At 41.2% G+C, this 23,358-nt stretch overlaps 1 long non-coding RNA gene and 1 pseudogene across 1 annotated transcript in view; one reads left to right on the top strand and one right to left on the bottom strand.

Annotated features, from left to right (window-relative positions):
* LOC148995852 (uncharacterized) overlaps positions 1-21,764 on the top strand; it is a 33,790-nt gene extending 12,026 nt beyond the window's left edge. The window contains exon 2 of the long non-coding RNA XR_016145784.1: positions 20,376-21,764. This is a non-coding gene — a long non-coding RNA (uncharacterized LOC148995852). The remainder of the gene's footprint in view (positions 1-20,375) is intronic.
* LOC148995853 (uncharacterized) lies at positions 8,735-9,904 on the bottom strand (annotated as a pseudogene).
* Positions 21,765-23,358: the final 1,594 nt, after the last annotated feature.

Raw genomic sequence — 23,358 nt, 5'->3', positions numbered from 1 at the left:
AGCATTAAATCCGCAACAAAAGGCTGACCTAGAGAAGACGGCAAGTGAATGTGACCAGAGACTGAGGGAGGGAAAAGCTCTAATTTTGAAAACACTCTGGGCTAGTTTTGGGGATCCCCAAACGTCCCTGGCTTTTCATGTGGCAGAGACGGAGTGTGACCGGGTCCTTTCTGTTCAATCTTGTGCAAACCTGGAAGCATATGACTTCATGCTCAACCACCTGGGAGAATTGGTTAAAGCTGCAAGAGAAGCGCACGTCCGGTGGAATCGTTGGGCACCTTCTGCTGAGCAAAAAGACCTTAAAAGCCGTCTGAGGGAGCTTGAGGTTTGTCTACCAAAGCTGGTTTCCAGAAAGGCTGAATTCATTCAGGCAAAAGTCGAACAGGATTCTGAGAGAGCTGGTGCAGCCCATAGTTCTCCAAGGCCAGCCATCAAGTTGAAGCCTACTTCCCTTCCCAAGTTTGCTGGAAGTAAACGGGATTTTCATCGCTGGAGAAAGGAGTGGGAAGCTCTGCAAAAGCAAGGTGAACCTACTGGATCAAAAGAGGTGAAGAAATTTCAGCTCCTGGACAGTCTCGGTGATAAAGTGGCCAGAGAGTTTCGACTTGCAGCTTATAATACAGCAGAAGAAATATTCCGTGTCCTGGAGAATCGCTTTGGGAATAAAGCCACTATTGCCTTGGAAATTGTAGAAGAGTTGCAAGCAATGCCACCAGTAAGAGGTCACCAAGCCAGGAAAATAGTGGAATTGATTCAAATGATTGAAAAAGCCCTTTATGATCTAGGTGAGCTTGGAGACACTGGTGCCATGAAAAACCCCTTGGTGACAAAATCCATTGAGAGCAAACTCCCTGAGTCACTGAAGAAGGAATGGTTGGTTTATATTGCTGATGAGAAGAATGCTGGTGTACAACAAGCTCGTTTCGACAAACTTCTCGAATTCCTCAAAACCCAGGAGGCAATATATGAGCAGCTGGAACAGTTAAGAGAAGATGAGCCCAGCAGGAAGGAGTCCAGGTCTGACCCAAGGCATGCCAGGACAAGAGCCACCGAATTGAGCAGTGATCCAGCAGGTTGTATTGTCTGTGGAGACAGCAAACACAAGAAGAAACTGTATTTCTGCAAGAAATTTAGGACCCTGAAACCTTCAGAGAAAGAGAATGTGATGAGGAGGCTCAGAGCATGCAAAAGATGTCTGGAAATCCATGAAGGAGCTGCATATTGCAAATCCACTTACTTGTGCAGGAATCTGGAGTGCAAAGACCAGCAGACCCCCGGGCATCATTATTACCTGTGTCCATATGCTGAAACCAGAAGGACACCCCAAAAAAGAACAAAAACTGGTTCGGTGGGAGGTGGAAAGTGCACAGAGTCTCAGGAGGAATTCCTCTCCAAGCTGTCACCTGAGTTGGCTCAGCAGTGTCGAGATGCATTCTGCAATTCAGCATTCAGGACCCTCAACTCTGGGGCACGCGAGCAGGGGCTACTGACAGAAAGTGGTTTGCAAGAATTTCCAGTTATCATGATGCTTCAATAGGTAACGGCTAATGCTGGACAAAAGGTTGGAACCTTGATTGATCTGGCCTCAGATACAAACTACATAACTCATAGAGTAGCAAATAAATTGAACCTTCGAAGTGAAGACGTTACTCTGGTGGTCCATGGAGTCGGTGGTATGAAGGTATCAGTTAAAACCAAGAGGTACCTGCTGAAGATCAGAGTTAGTACTCCCCGAGGCACTCTTAAGTCACACCAGTTAGTGTGTTATGGACTTGACAGTATTGCAGAGATCCATCGACATGTGACGGCCAAGAAGCTGCAAAGAATATTCCCTGATGTTCCACTGCATGAGCTGGTAAGACCCAGAGAAATCCAACTCCTGATAAGTCATAGGGAAGGACAGCTGGTGCCCCAGAAGATTCGTGCAGTTGGAGACCTTGTCCTCTGGGACGGCCCACTGGGGAAAACTATCGGAGGTAGTCACCCTGACCTTTTTGAAGAGCTTGCTGTAACTGCACATATGTCAAAAACTCATTTTGCACGCTCAATGAGGACTGCAGCAGTTAAGTACGAAGAATTCACCTGTAAAAGTCCAGCTGATCATCAGTCTCCCATGTGTTCTGTTGCTCATTCTAGCACTGCAGCCCTCAAGCGAGATATCCTGGAATGGTGGAAGTGGGACAGCATTGGTGCCGCTTGCGAGCCCAAGTGCGGTGGTTGTCGCTGCGGGAATTGCCAGCCAGGGGGCAAAGAGATGACACTTGCTGAGGAAAGAGAGGCAGAAATGGTTACAAATGGCTTGACGTATGTGAATGGAGATGAGCACTGTGAGGAACCACACTGGCATGTTAGATATCCATGGAGAGAGGATCCGGTTTCCTTGCCAAACAACAGAGGGGCTGTTGAAGCGACATTCCTCAGGACAGAAAAACAGCTGGCAAAGGAACCAGAATGGAAAGTTGCCTACGCAGCGCAAGTGCATGACATGGTCCATCGCAAAGCTGCAGTAAAGTTGTCAAATGAGGTGTTAAAGAGCTGGACCGGGCCAGTTTGGTACATCAGTCACCTAATCGCTCCAAATCCTCACTCAGTCACAACCCCAGTAAGGCTTGTCTGGAATAGCAGCCAAAAGTTTAGAGGTTTGAGCTTGAATGATCTGCTGTTCAAAGGTCCTGACGTGCTCAACCCCATTCGTGCTGTTCTGTTGAGGTTCCGTGCTGGAGTCTTTGCTGCCTTGGGCGATATACGGAAAATGTATAACTCTGTCTGGCTGGAAGAACGAGAAGTCCATCTGCACCGATTCCTCTGGCGTGATTCTGCAGGAGATGAGATTGAAGAATATGCTATAACAAGGGTAAATATTGGAGACAAACCGGCAGGCTGCATTGCTCAACTGGCTATGCGGGAGACCGCAAACTTACCCATATTCAGTCACTTCAAGGAAGAGCGACGTGTGCTGCAAGAAGATGTTTATGTCGATGACATCCTGACTTCCCACAACAGCATGGATCAACTGAAACTCATCACGTCTAATGTCGAGCAGATCTTAAAAACTGGTGGATTCCACATCAAGCCCTGGCTATACTCCGATCAAAGTGGGAGGAAAGAGTCCAGAGACAAAGAGACTGAGCCACAGACTGTGTTCTTACCAAATCAGCTGACAGAAGAGGACAATAAAGCCCTTGGCCTGGGATACACAGTAAAAGATGACAAGCTTCATGTCGTGATTGCTGTAAACTTCTCAAAGAAGAAGAAAAAGATGAGACTTGGCCAAAATTTGTTGAAGGAGGAGGTAAGATCACAAACGCCAAATCCACTCACCAGAAGAGAACTTCTAAGTCAAGTCTCAGGGCTCTATGATCCACTAGGCTTGGTGACCCCTGCTAAGCAAAAAGGTGCAATTCTGGTGCGAAGAGCATTTCAAGAGGCAAAAGTTAACTATGGCCTAAGCGAGAATACCTGGGATGCAGCTTTGTCAGAAGGGCTCCGGGAGGATGCAATCAAGCTTCTGGAAGAGTATTCTGAGCTTGGGCAAGTACAATTTGTCAGATCCCTGACACCCCCAGATGCCGCCGCTGAACCCTTTGGCATCACCTTCTCCGATGGCAGTGAACAAGCATATGGAGCAGTATTGTATTTGCGTTGGAGCTGCAGTCAAGACATTACTGTGAGGCTCGTCGAATCCAAGGCCAAACTAACCCCCCTTGACCATAAGGGCGACGCCGTAAAAGCGGAGGTGTGCGGAGCTGTATTTGCTGCCCGGTTAAAGAAATATTTCCAAAGGCATTGCAGGATTCAAGTTGAGAAGTGGTACCATCTTGTTGATAGCCAGACCATCTTGGGAGCAATACAGCGTGAAAGTTATGGTTACCAAACCTTTTTTGCGAATCGAATTGGAGAGATTCAAAGCAGCACTAACGTGCAGGATTGGTGGTGGGTTCCAGGGCCAATGAATATTGCAGACATTATCACGAGAGGGGCTGGCCCAAAAGATTTGGATAATGATTCTGAGTGGCAGTCAGGTCCGAAGTTCATCAGTCAACCAGTAAATGAGTGGCCAATTAGATCGGCTAAAGATGTTGCTGCGGCAGCCAGAGAAAACCTCACCAAGATCCAAAAGAAAGCGTTTGTTGCTGCGCTTACCAGAGCTCAGCTGAAGAAACAAGAGCCAGTGGAAAACCAGAGTTCAACCCGGATGGAGCCAAGTAGACCACCTGGTGGAATAACAGTTCAAAAGTTAATTGATGTGAAGAGATTCAGCAATCTAACACGGCTGATCAAGACAGTGGCATTGGTCTGGAGAGCTGCGAAGAAGTTCCTTCGAGTCAAGACAATGGACAAACTAAAGTGGGAGGCGGTATCTTCAGTTGGTATCATCACTCTCCAAGAGAGAAGAGATGCATTTAGGGACCTCTGCCTAGCAGTTCAAGAAGGTGTGACCTTCTCAAACACCACAATGGATCGACTGGTTGTGTACAGAGACATGGCAACTGGACTTCTGGTGTGTGGTGGCAGAGTTCAAGCCTTCCAGGAGGATCTCAAAGCTGTTCCCCTCGTACCCTTTGATGCCTGGATTTCAACCTTGTTGGCTCGTGAAGCTCATGATGAGGGGCATGATGGAGTGGCGGGCACCTTACTGAGGATGGGTAAAAGGGCATGGGTTTTGAGAGGAAGAAGGGTTGCTCAAAGAGTCGTTAACCGATGTGTCTCCTGCAAAAAGGCAAGAGTTAAAACATGTCAACAAGTAATGGGCAAGCTACCTGAAGAGAGAACGAGACCTTGTGCACCATTTGAGTTCACCGCCATCGATCTGTTTGGACCTTACCAAGTAAAGGACGATGTCAAGAGAAGAGCATCAATGAAAGTATGGGGAGTTGTCTTTTCCTGTATGGCAAGTAGAGCTATTCATACAGAGCTGGCTAATACGCTATCTACAGAGAGCTTCCTATTGGCATACCAGAGGTTTACTGCACTCAGAGGTCACCCCCGAAAGGTCTGGTCCGATCCAGGAACCAATTTCATTGGTGCAAAACCTGTACTGAAAGATCTGTATGGCTTCCTGGAAAGTCAAGACAAAGGAACCCTGGAAGAGTATGCAGTTAAGAATGGAACACAGTTTGTCTGGAAATTTCATCCAGCCGACTCACCACATCGGAACGGAGCTGCGGAAGCTGCAGTGCGTATTACAAAGAGAGCGCTCCAGAGTCTTGGAAAAGGGTCAGACCTCACTTTCAGTGAGTTTTTAACAGCACTTCAACTTGCAGCAAATCTTGCAAATGAACGTCCCATTGATGCAAGAGTTCAGAGCCGGGAGGGCTGCATACAATATGTTACGCCAAACACACTTTTGCTTGGTCGAGCCACACAGACAGGGGACTCCAAGACATTCGATTTTGCTAGCTATCCCTATAAGAGGTTACGAGAGATAACAACTCAAGTCAATTACTTTTGGAGATCCTGGAGCCAACTTGCTGGTCCAAATCTGTTTGTTCGGAACAAGTGGCATACAGCAGAGAGGAACGTCGCTGTTGGAGACATCGTCTGGCTATGCGATCAAAATGCACTAAGGGGACAGTTTAAGCTCGGGAGGGTCATTAGTGTAAACTCTGATCCAAGGGGCATCGTAAGGGATGTGAATGTTCGAGTTTCTCCAAACCATTGAGTCCCTGTCCAGAGGTCAACTGTCAGAGAATCTGCATCTTCTGATAGGAAGAGGGTCTGTCAGGGTACTGTGCTGCACAGGGACGTTAGACGACTTGTTGTTCTTCTCCCAATTGAAGAGCAGATGGAGAAAGAGTAAAGGCTACAAACAAAGCGGTTGCCTAGCTGTGCGATCTTCACAGAGAACTATGAAAGATCGAGTGGGAGGTGTTGCGGCAAACGGCGCGTCACTCCGCATTCCCTCATTAGTACCAGGTGAAGCTAATCTGAAATCAGTTGCGCGTGCACAGGCTGGATAAGGCAACACGCCGCTTCTATTGTTTGTGTGCACTGGGAACTAATGCTACGGCAGACAGCAGCGCTGGCTCAAGAAGTAGAGCTTGGTGTCTGTTTTGAACACTGTGCGGGACTGGGTACTCACCAAAAGAACTCTGGAGTGACAGCCGGTTTTTTACCTACAAGTAAATAAATGGATGGAAAAAATTCAAAGGCCTAATCATTGAGTGGAATCCAGTTTATAGCTTCAGATAGTGAGAAGAACCTATCTCTTTCAAGTGTGGGGAAAACGCACAGTCACATAAACGCTTGACAATGCGTATTTCGTGTTGTGCTAAAATTTTGCCACTTGAGCCTGTGTTGCTTCTAAAGGATGTTGCTAAGCTAAACACATGCTATTCTATATGGCATTATAATACCAAGCAAAAAAATATTTACACAGTCTACTATCTTTCATACAGGACCTCAGTAGGACCTATGAATTTTACCCTATATATGCACACAATTTTCAACTGTCTTTCTTTTATTATCTTTGTATCATTTTTCATTTGGAATGAATTTAGTCCTAGACATATTCTTGACTTCTTAACATTTTGTCAACACACAAATGCTCAACTATTTTCATTTTCATTATACTACTTTGGATAGACTGCACGTTCTCTGAATGTCACAAACACATATGGAAATGCACATACTTGTAAACAAATTATGTGTATCTCCAAGTATAATTAATGATCTAATTGTATGGCAAGCCATTTTAGCTTTTAGCTTTATTATATTTTCACTAGTGAAATGTCTCCATAGGCTGCCATTCAAAACCAATTGTTGATATCAAGAATTGATTTCTTACTAGTTGAAATTCCAATTTCACAGATCAGAAATACAATTCTTACTAGTAAAAACCTTTATTTTTGATATCAAGAATTAAATTGTTACTAGTTGAAATGTTATTCTTGATATCAACAATTGAATTGCTACTAGTAACAATGTTCATTTTTGATATCAATAATTTAATTTTTACTAGTGGCAATTTTAATTTCTGATATCATGAATGTAATTGTTACTGGTAAGAAAGCCATTTTAGATATCTGAAATAATATTGATATCAGAAATACATTTTCAGATATCAAAAATGGTAATTTTTACTAGTAACAATTGAATTGTTCATATCAAGAATAGACATTTCAACTAGCGACAATTTAATTATTGATATCATAAATAAAGGTTGTTAGTAAGAATTGTATTTCTGATCTGTGAAATTGGAATTTCAACTAGTAAGAAATCAATTCTTGATATCAACAATTGGTTTTGAATGGCAGCCTATGGGGACATTTCACTAGTGAAAATACAATTGTTGATATCAAGATTTTAATTGTTGATATCAAAAAATGTAATTGTTGATATCAAGAATGTAATTGTTGATATCAAGAATTCATATCCTGGAAATGAATAAAAGCTAAACCACTAAAAGAGCTAAGAGTGTGTGAACAACACCACTAAAAAAGCTAAGAGTGTGTGAACTAGACCACTAAAAGAGCTAAGAGTGTGTGAACTAGACCACTAAAAGAGCTAAGAGTGTGTGAACTAGACCACTAAAAGAGCTAAGAGTGTGTGAACTAGACCACTAAAAGAGCTAAGAGTGTGTGAACAACACCACTAAGAGTGTGTGAACAACACCACTAAAAGACCTAAGAGTGTGTAAACTAGACCACTAAAAGAGCTAAGAGTGTGTGAACAACACCACTAAAAGAGCTAAGAGTGTGTGAACTAGACCAAAAGAGCTAAGAGTGTGTGAACTAGACCACTAAAAGAGCTAAGAGTGTGTGAACAAGACTAAGTGAATAAGGCTAAAAGAGCTAAGAGTGTGTGAACAAGACTAAGTGAACAAGACTAAAAGAGCTATGAGTGTGTGTACAAGACTAAAAGAGCTAAGAGTGTGTGAACAAGACTAAAAGAGCTAAGAGTGTGTGAACAAGACTAAAAGAGCTAAGAGTGTGTGAACTAGACTAAAAGAGCTAAGAGTGTGTGAACTAGACTAAAAGAGCTAAGAGTGTGTGAAAAAGACTAAAAGAGTCTTGTGAGTGTGTGAACAAGACTAAGTGAACAAGACTAAAAGAGCTAAGAGTGTGTGAACAAGACTAAAAGAGCTAAGAGTGTGTGAACAAGACTAAAAGAGCTAAGAGTGTGTGAACTAGACTAAAAGAGCTAAGAGTGTGTGAACAAGACTAAAAGAGCTAAGAGTGTGTGAACAAGACTAAAAGAGCTAAGAGTGTGTGAACAAAAAAAAAAAAGGACTTAGGTGTCATACCTTTGAAGAAACTCCAATGTGCAACAAGCCTCCTCTTGATACTGCAGGTTGAAGACGTAGTACACAGCAAAAAGTGTTGAAAGAGCAGTCAAAAATGATGACTGGACACACTCACAAATAACACGGCCTTCAAGACTTATCATCCATCGTACAGCATGTCTGCTCTCCCGTACCTAAAATAAAAACAGCAAAAACAAAGAAAAACATATAACAATAATGAAAACATTGGCACAACTCATTTAAAGATCTGCCTTTGAGAAAACTTCATTGTAAATGGATATGGATAGTTCACCCAAAAATGTAATTCTGTCTTAACTTACTGAACACAAAAGAATATATTTGGAAGCATGTTTGTAACCCAACAGTTGTGAGGCACCATTGCCTTCCATAGTAGGAAAAAACAACAACAGTTTGGAGTATTCAGCAGAGCAAATTAATTTATACAGGTTTGGAACATGTGGGTAAGTAAATGATGACTGAAGTTTCTTCTCAACATCTCAACATTCTTCTCAACTTCTCAGACGCAGCAACCTGAAGAGGACACAATACACAATTCAGAATACATATCATCACTTAAAGGAGAACTCCCGTCAATAGGGTGCAAATTTTAAAAAGAGGATAACACAGTGATTTTTGTTGTTCTCTGTACTGACAGCACTCCAAATTTACAAAAAAAAAAAAATGAGCTCAATGTTAAAATTGACCAGAGTTCTCCTTTAACAAAGTAGAAAGAAGAAAACAAAATACTCACATCTGCATGCAACACCAGTCCATCTTCATGTTCCTGAAAATGGGACATTAGAAGCTTGATATGCAGGTGTGCCATCTCTGTGTTTTCAGGCTGGGACAGGACATCCTTCATCTTCTCATTCTTTGATTTGCACTTGAAGTACTCAACGATAGCCTTTTCGCATTCTTTCATGGACATGTCAAAGGCATTCAGCACATCAATGTCAGTTAGCAACTTGAAGTGGGCACAAACAGACTTCTGGTGGAAGAGGTATGGCCACTGGCTCCTAATGTCTTCTACTGAAGGTGCTGGTATGGAATTTAGTTTCTGACGCAAAAGACAGAATGTAGCCTCCATAAGAGTCTTTACTTCTGCTCTCTCTACACAGTCTTTGACGTTTGGACTCTATTGTCTCTGCAGTCTCTTCAGGGGGAAGGTGCGGTTCAAATCTCACACAGCCATAGGTGTCCGTTGGTCCTCTTTTGCATCCTGAGTTTGGCTTTGCTCGATGACAGACAAAGCTGCTCTCACGGTTCAAATTTTCAACCCTCGTCTTCACTTGAATTAGGAGTGATGTATATCCCGCTCCTATTAATGAGCCATTTGGAAATTTGTCTCCAAAAGTGGTAGGGTTCTCCCTTACAATCTTTTTACAGATTGTAAGACACTGTGCTCGTGTTGGGCAAAGTTCAAACTTGCGCATTTCGTCAACCAGAACTCGAACCATCTGGCGCCTTTCTGCAGGTTTCGGCCTTTTTCCTGTAGAGATTGCCGTTCGGATTTCAGGAGGCATGTTGTCCCAAGGGACTTTAAAAGTTTCAGCCCACGTCTTGGAAATGTTGGGCATTTGTGTGAAGGTCAGGCTTGGCCTGGAAGCCTCTAAGTGAGATGTAAGGCAAGACAGGCTGTTTGTTGCAGTTGATGGAGAAGATGAACACACTGATGGAGCTGGTAGTACTTCTAAATTCAGAGTAACCATCTCTGTTTCTGAAAGGGTTTCAAATATCGCAGCATAGAGAAAAAGCAATAAGGATTTGAAAAGAGATTAAAATAATTAAGTTATATTTCTGTTTAGCTTCAAAATATGCTGAAAGTACAAGAAGAAATGTATACATGACCAATTCCACTAAAATATTTCAACGGCTCAAACTATATACAATAATTTAGTTGATGTATTTTGTTGGAAAAATGCTGTACACTACAATTTAAAAGATTCTTATTAAAGGGTTAGTTCACACAAAAATGAAAATTAAGTCATTAATTACTCACCCCCATGCTGTACCAACCCCGTAAGACCTTCGTTCGTCTTCGGAACACGAATGAAGATATTTTTGATTAAATTTGAGAGCTGTATAACTACCACATAGGCTCCTAAAGGACTGCCTCTTGACAGCCCAGAAAGTCAATGAAGAAAATGTTTAAATATCCCAAGTGACTACCGTGGCTCAACTATATGTTTATCAAGCGACGAGAATACTTTTTGTGCACACTTTTCTGGGCCGTCAAGAGGCAGCCAATGTGGTAGTTATACAGCTCTCAAATTTAATCAAAAATATCTTCATTCGTGTTCCGAAGACGAACGAAGGTCTTACGGGATTGGTACAGCATGGGGGTGAGTAATTAATGACTTAATTTTCATTTTTGGGTGAACTAACCCTTTAAGTTTAGATTCAGATTAAAATGTAATCATACCTGTTTTAAAAATGTGAAGAAGCTTTCTGATTTGAATGACAGGTAAAATGCCCTTAAGGTCTTCTTGCTGAACATATGAGGTCTTCTTTGCATTCTAGTCCTGAGCTTTGAAGACTGGAAATGATCTGGTGGAGAATGTCAGGAGACAGGCTGGGCAATGCCTGAAGAATTAAATGTTTAACCTCCTCAAACCAGGTAGACATTTTTCTACAGAAAGAGAAAAGAGTGGTGCAGAATTAGTACAGGCATGCCACATACAGTGTACTCAAGCAATGTGTAATAATCCAAAATATTCCTTAGATCTACGCAGCATGTTCTTTCTGCTGGTGTAATTCTGTAAACACCCATGTTTGGAAGGCGAACAGCCTGATATTCCTGAGCAACAAAATGTAAAGACACACCTTGATGAATGAGAATTAGCTTTATCTTTCCAACTACAAGCCCCTCATCAGAGTCACTGATCAATACAAACTAGGGGTGCAACGGTACAGAGATAGCCCACGGTACGGTCCGTACCTCGGTTTTTGGGCCACGGTCTCGGTTCGGTTTCGGTACATGTTTTGTGCAGAAAGAGACTGCTATTTAATCCCGAAAATATGTTTTTTTTTTCTTATGAGCATAAACAGAATGTCACAGTAGGAAGAACATCAATGTGTATGGAATAAATTAACACTCTAGTCTGTACTGAACAACACTGAGCAATACAACCTCTTCAAATACCACTTATGATATACAAAATGTAAACGAGCACACTTTAAAATATTCAAGTGGATCCCAATTCCAAACCTTGATAACTGGTAAATGAAGTGATCAATGTGAAAGAAAAAGTGCACTTTTACCTTTAACAAAAATTAGCTTGTGGTTTGAATAAAAAGAGCAGAGCAAAATAATATAATAAAAAAAATACTGCATTCAGGATACAAAGTGCAATGTTACTAATCCACTTTTGAGAGATTCTTGTGCAAAAATATACTGCAGTCAAACATTTGACTGGGTTTGCGTTATGCATCCACTATGTGCTGGGAATGTAGAGAGTAGGCTACGGAGCCGGAGGTGAGGCGTTTATTTAGTAAGCGTGAGCGCGCTGGGGCGGGCACGTAACTTACATTCGCAGCCTGACTCATATTATTCAATGTGCGGCGGCTCACTAACAACAGTTGGCTGTTTTGAATGAGACGACCCGTGTGAACGGGGAGCGCTTTATGAACATCTGTGACGCGCGAGCAGCGCCGGTCTGTTCGTGTGTCTGTTAGAGTGAGCGCTCGTGAGCGACACACACATAACCTGATTTATACGAGGTTGAACTGGCCGTGTGACAAAGCGGGCATAAGCTGGACACGAGCGCGAGTTCGCGGGCGAATTTAATCCGTATATGATATGGATCTAATATAAGGCACACTGTTGTTTTTTGAGAAGATTAAAGGCTTTTAAGTGCGCCTTTTATAGTGCGGAAAATACGGTTAAAGGATCAGCACGAACTCTATGGCAGAACCGAAGTCCCGCGGGACACGAGGTTAGATTGTCCCGTGCAGGGCTGACCGAACGGTCCGGGATTTTACCGTGTACCGTTGCATCCCTAATACAAACATGTTCTTTTTGTATTTTGTGCCTCTCACTGTAACATCACTGGCCACCTCAGTGTTCATAGGCTCAAAGTTCATATTTGAAACTGAGCGTCTGATGTCTTCATTGTAATCACCTGGGCAAAACTCTGTGCTTTTCTATACTTCACTGTCTTGTGGGAAGTAGCTCCCAGCATACAGATATGCCTGAAGAAGCTGATGCTTCTCAGCGAGTGTTCGACACAAATTCTTAAAGTTATGTGATTTGCGAGCACACTGTTTAAAATAGGAGTGTTTGCTCTCAAATCGCAGTGTCCACAAACGAATTAGAGGGCCAAAGTGAAAAATCAGGTCAGGATAGTGACTGATGTAATGGTGTTTTGGTCTGAGGGGATGATTGGGAAAAGACTGCCATCGAGTATGCAAATACTCATCAATTAGAACCTGTAAGTAAGCTATCTGACCAGTGGACACAGCTTGGGCACATACAAGTTCTACTAGGCCACCCTTAAAAATATTCTTGTTTGCCGTAACCCGACCGACCCTGTCAATTTAGGGCCGACCCAATTTTTTATTTTTTTTCCCTTTTGGTCCGACCGACTTGCCGGTTGTAACTTGCGTTCAGACCGACCGATTTTTTTTTTTACTCAAACGACTAATTCAAATTCAATAAAATAATATTAATTATATTTTAGTTAGTAGGCTATTGTGGAAGTTGCTTATGTCTACATACAAACGTAGCCAGGCTACGTTCTTTCTTTTAAATAAAAACCCGTGGCGTCATTATGTTTACACTATTGGTTTACGCGTGTCACACTGGCTTGTACGTTCGCTTCGTTTCATTCAGTGTTCCCGCTTGGTAAACCCGGTATTAAACGGGCAACGGGGCTGAATATCAAACATTTCTATATATAATATTAAACAATTTGTCTGTGATGCAATTTTGCTATTCGCAGTCCAGAAGAGAGAGAGCGATCTCTCACCCGGAGCCACAGCGCGGACAACACGACAGCCCTGCTTATGAGTGACAATGAGGACAGAACGTGTTACACTTAGATCTGGGATATTATACTAATTGTATTTTAGATTTCCGCTTTCAAAGATTATAAAAAGAAGATATTTGAGATGAAACAATTACAGACGCGTCTAGCGTAACTTCCTTCCCTTCACAGCGTTGCGCTGTCATTTCTTCCTAAAGCCCAAACGTACCGTCAGAATCAGCACGACCGGTAATTGTTGTAAAATGCAGTCTGTACTGTTGCTAAACTGCGGACGCGTTCAATCATTAAAAGAGCTATTAAAAGCACAAAAGTCTGCGCAAGAGACGCGGTTCACAAGGCTGCACTGCAACGAGACAAGAAAAGTAGGCTATAGCCTCATTTTGGGCTTCATGTGCGCAGCTAAACAATCAAATATACATAAAATATAAAATGACCTGCTCTGAGATTCATTTAAACAGTTTATGTCTTAAATGGACGTAAATAGTTGGGAGTAAATGATGGTGCGTCAGTCATCTATTCTATTTGATCCGCATTCGGTCTTAAAGGGGCAGTAGTCTAATAAACATGTGACGATTGAGCCAGTAATGCGAATCAAACAACAAAAGGCAGAGAAAAATCACTCGCAGCTCTTGAATGAATAACTTAAACTTTAATAAGCGTTAATCTAACTATGATGAGCCATGCAGTGTCATTTTACATTTGATTACTAAATTAAATTTATTTTCAGACAGAGCGACACACTTAACTGAAAAGTAGATAATTTAAGACCTTCCTGAAATTAAAGCACTGTGTATATAGGCTAATGTATTGTACCATGTATTTGTACTTGTTTTTGCTTATATCTCATGTATATATATAGGTTATATATATATATATATATATATATAAAAGCCTGCACACTGCTGCATAACAAACAGATATTTTATTCATTTTGTGATTGGCCTAAAACGTAACCGGTTGTAGGTTGCATTGACACCTAGCAGTGGATGCACAGTTTGAAGACCCAGTCAGTGACATCACAATATGCAATTTTTTAAAAATTCATGATCACCATGACCAAAATTGTACTTTTTTTTTTTCACTGAATCTTGAAAAAAAAAATATTGACCTACCTACCGACCCTTTAAAAAAAAATTTTTGCTGTTACTGCAAACCAAAATATTTTTAAGGATGGCCCTATTTCTCGTAGTTGCAAAACCAGCTGCAAAGTCTCATTTTCAGATGGGTTTACAATTTTGTCTCCAATCAATCCTGGCAACATCCTAAGAAAATACCAATTTTGAACCGCATGGCCAGAAAGTTTGTCACTCCCTGGAACAACATCACTGGGTTTGTTGTTTGCATCATTACCAAAGTACGTTAAATGATTTATTCGTCGACTTAACTCCTGGTAAGTGAACAGCTTCTCCACTGTGACAAAATTCTTAATGTACAATGCTAAATCATATGATGCAACACCTTCAAAAATATCATGTCCCAGACAAACATGAAAGTAACGTAGTCCATTAAACACAGAGTCAAATTTGACACCTCCAGTGGCATTGGATGTGGCATTACTTGTCTGACTTTGAACAAGATCCCTATACGACTGTAAAGTACGTTTACTTGCTTTGAACAAGGGATGTCTTTCTTTTTTGATCAGTTTTAAGTTTTTGTGAATTACAAGTCTCAAAGAGATTTTCACTGTGCAAAATTTCCAAAATAGCATTTATGTCTGCTTCTGCAACCGCCAATGCACTCAATTTTTCTCTCAATTTAAAAAGTAGGTGCGAGTGACTCATTTCATGAATTTCCTGAAGGTGATCAACAATTATTTGAACAGTGGAGGATGGAATCAGACATTTTGACTGCAATTTGAGATCAAATAGAACTAGATGTCTCAAAAACTGATCTTCGTCTACACTTTCATCAAAGGTGTCTTGTTCCACACCATCAGTATCAGTATCACTGCAAAGAAAGTCCTGTGGCATGTCATGATGCTGTTCAGAGCACGCATGTATGCTATGAGGAAGTGCAACTGAATCAATCAGGTTTACCTCTGAACAATCATAGTGTTTTCTGTAAAAGTGGACACAATTGAAAAAGACTTGTCACATTGCTGAAATGGACAATGAAACGCTTCTCCCCTCTCTAATGTGAGCTTTAAGATGCTGATAAAACGTACTCATAGTGTCACACCTGACTTGACACAAGTCAACATGACACGTTAACTCAAATGAAGTCAATGGCATAGATTTGAGCTTAGATTTCCCCTCTTTGTGTCGATAACAGTGAGTTTTGAAAGCTGAAAACTTTTTGAAACTCTTATTACAAGCAGGCAATGCACAATTAAACCTGACATTCGCAACATGAATATGAATGCGCATGTGTCTCACAAATGCAGTTAAAGTACAGCATGTGTGTGCACAAAGTTTGCAAGTAAACATTTTACACTATGGAAGAGCACAATCCAGCTATCAAAACACAGACATGCGTTTTTTAACTTTGAGGAACAAGTTCAAATTAAAACTTAAGTGAATGGCCCCCGTTATATCGACGACTTAATGTACTTAACGTTAGTTGGAGTAAATTTATAGAGTCCGAAAGTATTCTGTTAAAATGATTGTGCTCATATACTGTACAAAGCCAAAATAATAACCCTGACATTTAATAAGTTCATATAACTTCAAATGAGACAGTGGGCAATTCACTCGAACTACAGAACCTAACGTTTGCTATTCCACCATCCCCCACCGCGTAAAAAAAACATACTGGAGAAAGGCGGCAAACTAAAAACCCAACGGTACTTAATAAAAGAATCCAACAAACGCACTTTCCCCTCTATATTAGGGTAACTTGTACAATGAAAGAACAAAAATATATATATGCTGCGAGCGCGGACACGGACACACGGGGACACACACACGCGCGCGCGCGCTTAACTTTGAGGAACGATATCCACTATCTTAAACTGTGAAATTATTAAGATTAAAAGTGAACACAGTTATTTTAGATTCACCCGTGGTCTGGTACCTGCAGTTGAAATGAGCTTCAATATGAAAGCTGTGCTTCCACCGATAGAGACGTGTCAGTCACTCTTGCCAACTGCCAAAGTATAGGCTACGTCGCTCGCGGACGCGGTTCCTTCCCTCCCCCACAGATCACGGCGGTAAACTAAAAACCCTAAAACCCTACGGTACTTAAATGAATCCAACGAACGCACTTTTCCCTCTATATTAGGGTAACTTGTACAATGAAAGAACAAATATATATATATATATATGCTGCGAGCGCGGACACGGACACACGGACACACACACACACACACCTTTGAGGAACGATATCCACTATCTTAAACTGTGAAATTATTAAGATTAAAAGTGAACACAGTTATTTTAGATTCACCCGTGGCCTGGTACCTGCAGTTGAAATGAGCTTCAATATGAAAGCTGTGCTTCCACCGATAGAGACGTGTGTCAGTCACTCTTGCCAACTGCCAAAGTATAGGCTACGTCGCTCGCGGACGCGGTTCCTTCCCTCCCCCACAGATCACGGCGGTAAACTAAAAACCCTAAAACCCTACGGTACTTAAATGAATCCAACGAACGCACTTTTCCCTCTATATTAGGGTAACTTGTAGAAAGAACAAAAAAAAAAAATGCTGCACTATGGAATGCCAAAGCTGACTTAATTAAAAATAAATATATACATAAATAAATATACGAAGAAATGTAAAAAAGAAAAATTACAAAAATAAATACATAAATAAATATAAGAAGAAATGTAAAAAAGTACCAATAAATGAGTATTTATACTTTTATTTCCATATTTATGTATAATTTTCACACATTTATTTATTTATTTATTTATTTATTTCTACATTTATTCATTTATTTATTTCCACTTTTATTTATTTCCAAATTAATTTATATATTTATGTTTTTATGTCTACATTTATTTATTTTCACATTTATTTTTTTCTACATTTATTTATTTCCACATTTATTTATTCCAACATTTCTTCCTCCGTATTCTAATGAGGGGAGCGTGTTTTAACACAGACATCAGCAATCGAGCTCAGAGTGGCAGTGCTGAAGCTTTGAGGCCACACAGTGACACCTTGTGGTGTTTGACCAAACGAAACGCAAGAGCTTTGCAGGCAATATCACATTTTAAGTCATGTTTATCACCCTAACTGTAGCCTATGTAGGGTAGGCTATATTAACACACATAGCACACATGAACATAAACTGCACTTCAACGGGTCTGATAGCAGATACTTGGACATGAAAGCACGTGAAAGTATCCACTATTTATAACAATGTAAATGCGGTGGATAGGGCTGATAGCTTGCGTTTGGCTTGCGTTTATTGTCGATGAGACTCGCGCACAAAACGCGACTCAAAACGCAGTTTACATTCGTTTCCTCATTTTGTATGCATAACTGCGTAAGGAAACGCGAATGTAAATTGTAAATAATTGTGCTGCACGCGGGAGCGAACGACATTAGGCTGCGGCAGACGGAGGTTCTGAAGAAGGACTACAGGAGCCTGATCGAGACGGTACGCAGCACAGCGCCTAAAGCAGCGATCATCGTGTCTGGACCGCTTCCCACGTACAGACAAGGACAGGAAAGGTTCAGTAGACTATTTTCATTAAATGAATGGTTAATGTCATTGTGTAATGAACAGAGGCTGCACTTTGTAAATAACTGGCATCTGTTTTGGGAAAGACCGAGGCTGTACAGTACAGATGGTCTCCATCCCAGCCGAATCGGAGCGGCTGTGCTGTCGGACAACATTTCCAAGACACTACGCACCAAATGACTAATGAGTCAAAGTCCAAATTACAGCCTTTGCGGTCCAAACTTAACTAATAAGCATAGTGTGGAACATTATATAGAAACTGTGTCTATTCCTCGTTTAGTGAAGCCAAACAATAAATCTAGAGTAGGATCTAGCACAAATCTTATTGTAATTAAACCAGAAAATCTAAATATCAGTGAACAAAAACAATTTCTAAAGCTAGGTCTCCTAAACATTAGATCGCTCACACCTAAGGCGGTTATTGTAAATGAAATGGTAACAGATAATAACTTCGATGTTTTGTGCCTTACTGAAACCTGGCTTAAACCAAATGAGTATTTCGGTCTAAACGAATCTACTCCGCCAGGATACTGTTATAAACATGAGCCTCGTCTGATCGGTCGTGGCGGCGGTGTTGCAACAATCTATAAAGATATTTTTAATATTACTCAGAAAACAGGTCACAGGTTTAATTCATTTGAAGTACTTGTGCTAAATGTTACGCTCTTAGATGTAAGAAGGAAATCCATATTATCTCTAGCCCTGGCTACTGTATATAGACCTCCAGGGCCATATGCTGAATTCCTAAAAGAGTTTGCAGACTTTCTCTCGGATCTATTGGTAAATGTCGATAAAGCAATAATTGCTGGAGATTTTAACATACACGTAGATAATACAAACGATGCTTTAGGGGCTGCGTTTACAGACTTATTAAACTCCTTTGGGGTCAAACAAAACGTCAGTGGTCCCACTCATCGTCTAAATCATACACTAGATTTAATTATATCATATGGAACCGATCCAACTGATATAGATATTATACCGCAAAGCGATGATGTCACTGATCATTACATGGTGACTTGCATAATACGTACTGCTGAAATATGTCATGTTGCGCCACGTTATAGACCAGGCAGAACAATCCTTCCAACCACTATAGATGGATTTTCAAATAGCTTACCTGATCTATCTAAGCTGCTAAGTGAACCCAAACAAACAGATGAATTAGAGGAAATGACTAGCAGTTTAAGCACCATTCTTACTAGTACATTAGATATTGTTGCGCCAATTAGATTAAAAAAGGTTCGAGAGAAAATTAAAGCACCATGGTACAAGAGTGCTACGCATGCTATCAAGAGAGAAACTCGCAACTTAGAGCGTAAATGGAAACAAACTAATTTAGAGGTCTTTAGAATCGCGTGGAAAGACAGTACGTCACGTTATAAAAAGGCCCTAAAAACAGCCAGGGCTGAGCATCTCCGCAAACTAATCGAAAATAACCAAAATAATCCAAGGTTTTTATTTAACACCGTGGCTAGACTAACAAATAAACAGACATCACCAGAGCAAAATATACCGTTACAGTTTAGTAGTAATGATTTTATGGATTACTTCAATGCGAAAATAGAAAGCATCCGAAACACAATTATAAATGTACAATCCGCTATGGTGTCTTATGATTCAGCTTCAATTATGGACCCTCTAGAACAACTAAACCGCTTTACAACGATAGGACAGGAGGAGCTAAATAAACTTATCATTGCATCTAAACCAACAACATGTTTATTAGATCCAATACCCACTAAACTACAGAAAGAACTATTACCTGTAGTGGAAGAGCCTCTCCTCAATATTATTAACTCGTCTTTATCTTTAGGTCATGTCCCAAAAATATTCAAGCTGGCAGTAATAAAACCTCTCATTAAGAAACCGCAATTAGATCCAAATAACTTGGCAAATTGCAGACCCATTTCAAATCTTCCATTTATGTCCAAAATACTTGAAAAAGTAGTGTCCGCTCAATTGTGCTCTTTTTTGCAAGAAAATGATATCTATGAAAAATTCCAGTCAGGATTCAGACCGCATCACAGTACAGAAACTGCGCTAGTTAAAATTACAAATGATTTACTTTTAGCTTCTGACCAAGGCTGTATTTCAATACTAGTCCTACTTGATCTTAGCGCTGCGTTCGACACTATAGATCATAAAATACTCTTGGATCGACTACAAAACTTCACCGGTGTCCAGGGACAGGCATTAAGCTGGTTTAGATCGTACTTATCGGACCGTTCTCATTTTGTCTGTTTAAATGGGAAAAAATCAAAGATAACGTCAGTAGACTATGGAGTACCGCAAGGATCGGTTTTAGGCCCACTGCTATTCTCAATATATATGCTGCCACTTGGTAATATTATAAGAAAACATGGAATTAATTTCCACTGTTACGCTGACGACACTCAATTATATATTTCATCACGACCAGATGAAAACACTAACTCATCTAAAATGACAGAGTGTCTCAAAGATATAAAATGCTGGATGACGCGTAATTTCCTGCTATTAAATTCAGATAAAACAGAGGTATTACTTATTGGTCCAAAAAACTACTCACAAAACCTCTCACAATACAACTTTAATATAGACGGATGTCCTGTTACTTTATCCACAACAGTAAAAGACCTGGGTGTTATACTAGACCGCAACTTGTCGTTCGAAAATCATATTTCATATGTTACAAGAACAGCCTTTTTCCACCTTAGAAACATTGCTAAGCTACGTAACATGCTATCTGTTTCTGATGCTGAAAAATTAGTTCACGCATTCATGACCTCGAGACTAGATTACTGTAATGCTTTACTAGCCGGTTGTCCTGCATCCTCAATAAACAAGCTACAGTTAGTACAAAATGCAGCTGCTAGAGTTCTTACTAGGTCAAGAAAATATGATCATATAACACAGATTTTATCATCTCTACACTGGTTACCTATTAAGTTCTGCATCAACTACAAAATACTACTACTGTACTGACCTATAAAGCCCTAAATGGTTTAGCTCCTATGTACTTAACGGACCTTCTTTCACCCTACAATCCACCGCGTTCCTTAAGATCACTAAATTCAAGGCTTCTGGTCATTCCTAGGATATCGAAGTCCAGTAAAGGAGAGAGGGCGTTTCCGCATTTAGCTCCAAAACTCTGAAATGGCCTTCCCGATACGGTCCGAGCCTCTGACTCGCTCACACAGTTTAAAACTAGATTAAAGACGCTTCTCTTTAGTCAAGCATTCACGTAATGCTTACCTTCTAGTCCTCTGTTATGCCATACGGAACCGTTTGCCACTGAAACTGCTTAACGCACCAGTGGGGCTCGACAGCCTTTTAGACAAACGGGTCGGCGCGTATGGTTGGGTTGCGGAGAGTTCAGGTTACGGAGAGTTTGTGAGTTATAACGGAAATCATTATGAACATCAGCTATGCTAATTATTTCCCATCTGCCTTTCTGCTGTTATCTCGGGACGCTTGTCCCGAGAAAAATGGCGTTCGTCAGGTCCAGTTTCGTGTCCAGCCTCTCACGGGGATTTCGGATGCCCCAACGCCTGTGATGAGACGACTCAACGCCTGTGAAGAGACGACTCAACGCCTGCGATATGTTATGGCGCCGTTTTATTCATAAACAATATTTATATTTAATATTTATATTTAAACAATATGAATGTAAGCCAGAGGAGAACTGGCCCCCGACTGAGCCTGGGTTCTCCCAAGGTTTTTTCTCCATCCAATCTGATGGAGTTTTGGTTCCTTGCCACTGTCGCCTTGCTTTTGGCTTGCTTTGAGCTTGCTCAGTTGGGATTATTTAGTGTTTAGCAATGTTGTTGATCTGTGTTGTGCTACTTTCATGTTATCACTGTGAAGCTGCTTTGATACAATCTGTATTGTGAAAAGCGCTATATAAATAAATGTGACTTGACTTGACTTTAAAGTTGATCTGACTAAATCCCTAGGAGGAGTTCGTTAAAGTACGTAATGAGTAAATCATCAAAAAATGGCGGTAAAATTAGAAATTGCTGACTTCCTGTTGAGTTTAGGGTGTCACTCCAAGAGACTTTTCCGTGCATCTGGACATTAAAGATGTACCACAGAAATTTCAAACATGTCGGTCAAACATGCGGCGGGGGCTGCTTTGTTAAAGGTCACTTCCTGTTGCCAGCAGATGGCACTATGACTGTGGGTGAATGTCGGCATGTAGATTTGTTCAGAGCAAGTCTTTTGTCAAATTTGTGAAATTTTGTGCAGATCTGAGCATTTATAGGCAAGTTAATACAACTTCCTGTTTCATGGCGAATCATCGACGCCACGGACACGCCCATCGACGAAAACGCACAGATAGCACAACTTTACATCGTCAATGCCTTTAGAAGGTACAGCAGAAATTTGAAGTTGATCCGACTAAATCCCTAGGAGGAGTTCGTTAAAGTACGGAGTGTGTAAATCGTCCCAAATAGGTCGCCAAATTCAAAATGGCGGACATCCTGACGAGTTTAGGGTATGGGTTCTTGAGGCTTTTTTGTGCGTCTTGAAATGGTACACGTCCCCACCAAATTTCGTGCATGTAGGTTGAACGTGGACGAGGGGCTAATTTTTTCCAATTTTCTAGGTGGAGCTAGCGAGCCACTTTGCCCCGCACATCCGCGAAACCCACAAAATACGAAATTTTTCACCAGTCCTGACATGCGTGCCAAATTTGGTGAGTTTTTGAGCATGCTGCGACCCCGAAAATGGCGCTTACTTTGCAGAAAAAAGAAAAAAAATTAATGCTCCAAGCAGCGATGGGCGGGCCCTCGCACCTGTAGCACGTCGGGGTCTGAGGCGGCCGTGTTGCATTTTCTGCAGCTCAGCCAGTGCGGATGTGCATTTGCTACGCTGCTTCGTTAAAGGTCACTTCCTATTGCCAGGAGGTGGCGCTATGACTGTGGGTGAATGTCGGCATGTAGATTTGTTCAGGGCGGGACTCTTGTCAAACGTGTTAAATTTCGTGCAGATCTGGGCATTTACAGCCAAGTTACTACAACTTTCTGTTTCATGGCGAATCATCGATGCCACGGACACGCCCATCGACGAAAACATGCAGATAGCACAACTTTACATCGTCAATGCCTTTAGAAGGTACAGCAGAAATTTGAAGTTGATCCGACTAAATCCCTAGGAGGAGTTCGTTAAAGTACGGAGTGTGTAAATCGTCCCAAATCGGTCGCCAAATTCAAAATGGCGGACTTCCTGACGAGTTTAGGTTATGGATTCTTAAGGCTTTTTTGTGCGTCTGGACATGGTAGATGTACCAGAGAAATTTCGTACATGTCGGTCAAACGTGCGGCGGGGGCTGCTTCGTTAAACGTCACTAGGTAGCGCTATGAATGTGGGTGAATGTTGGCATGTAGATTTGTTCAGGGCGGGACTCTTGTCAAATGTGTTAAATTTCGTGCAGATCTGGGCATTTACAGCCAAGTTACTACAACTTCCTGTTTCATGGCGAATCATCTACGCCACGGACACGCCCATCAACGAAAAC

Source organism: Pimephales promelas, chromosome 2 (genome assembly GCF_988280905.1).
Source record: "Pimephales promelas chromosome 2, fPimPro1.hap1.1, whole genome shotgun sequence".
In the NCBI taxonomy this organism is placed as follows: Eukaryota; Metazoa; Chordata; class Actinopteri; order Cypriniformes; family Leuciscidae; genus Pimephales; species Pimephales promelas.
The sequence above is the reverse complement of the archived record's forward strand: the minus strand, read 5'-3'. Positions and strand labels throughout refer to the sequence as shown.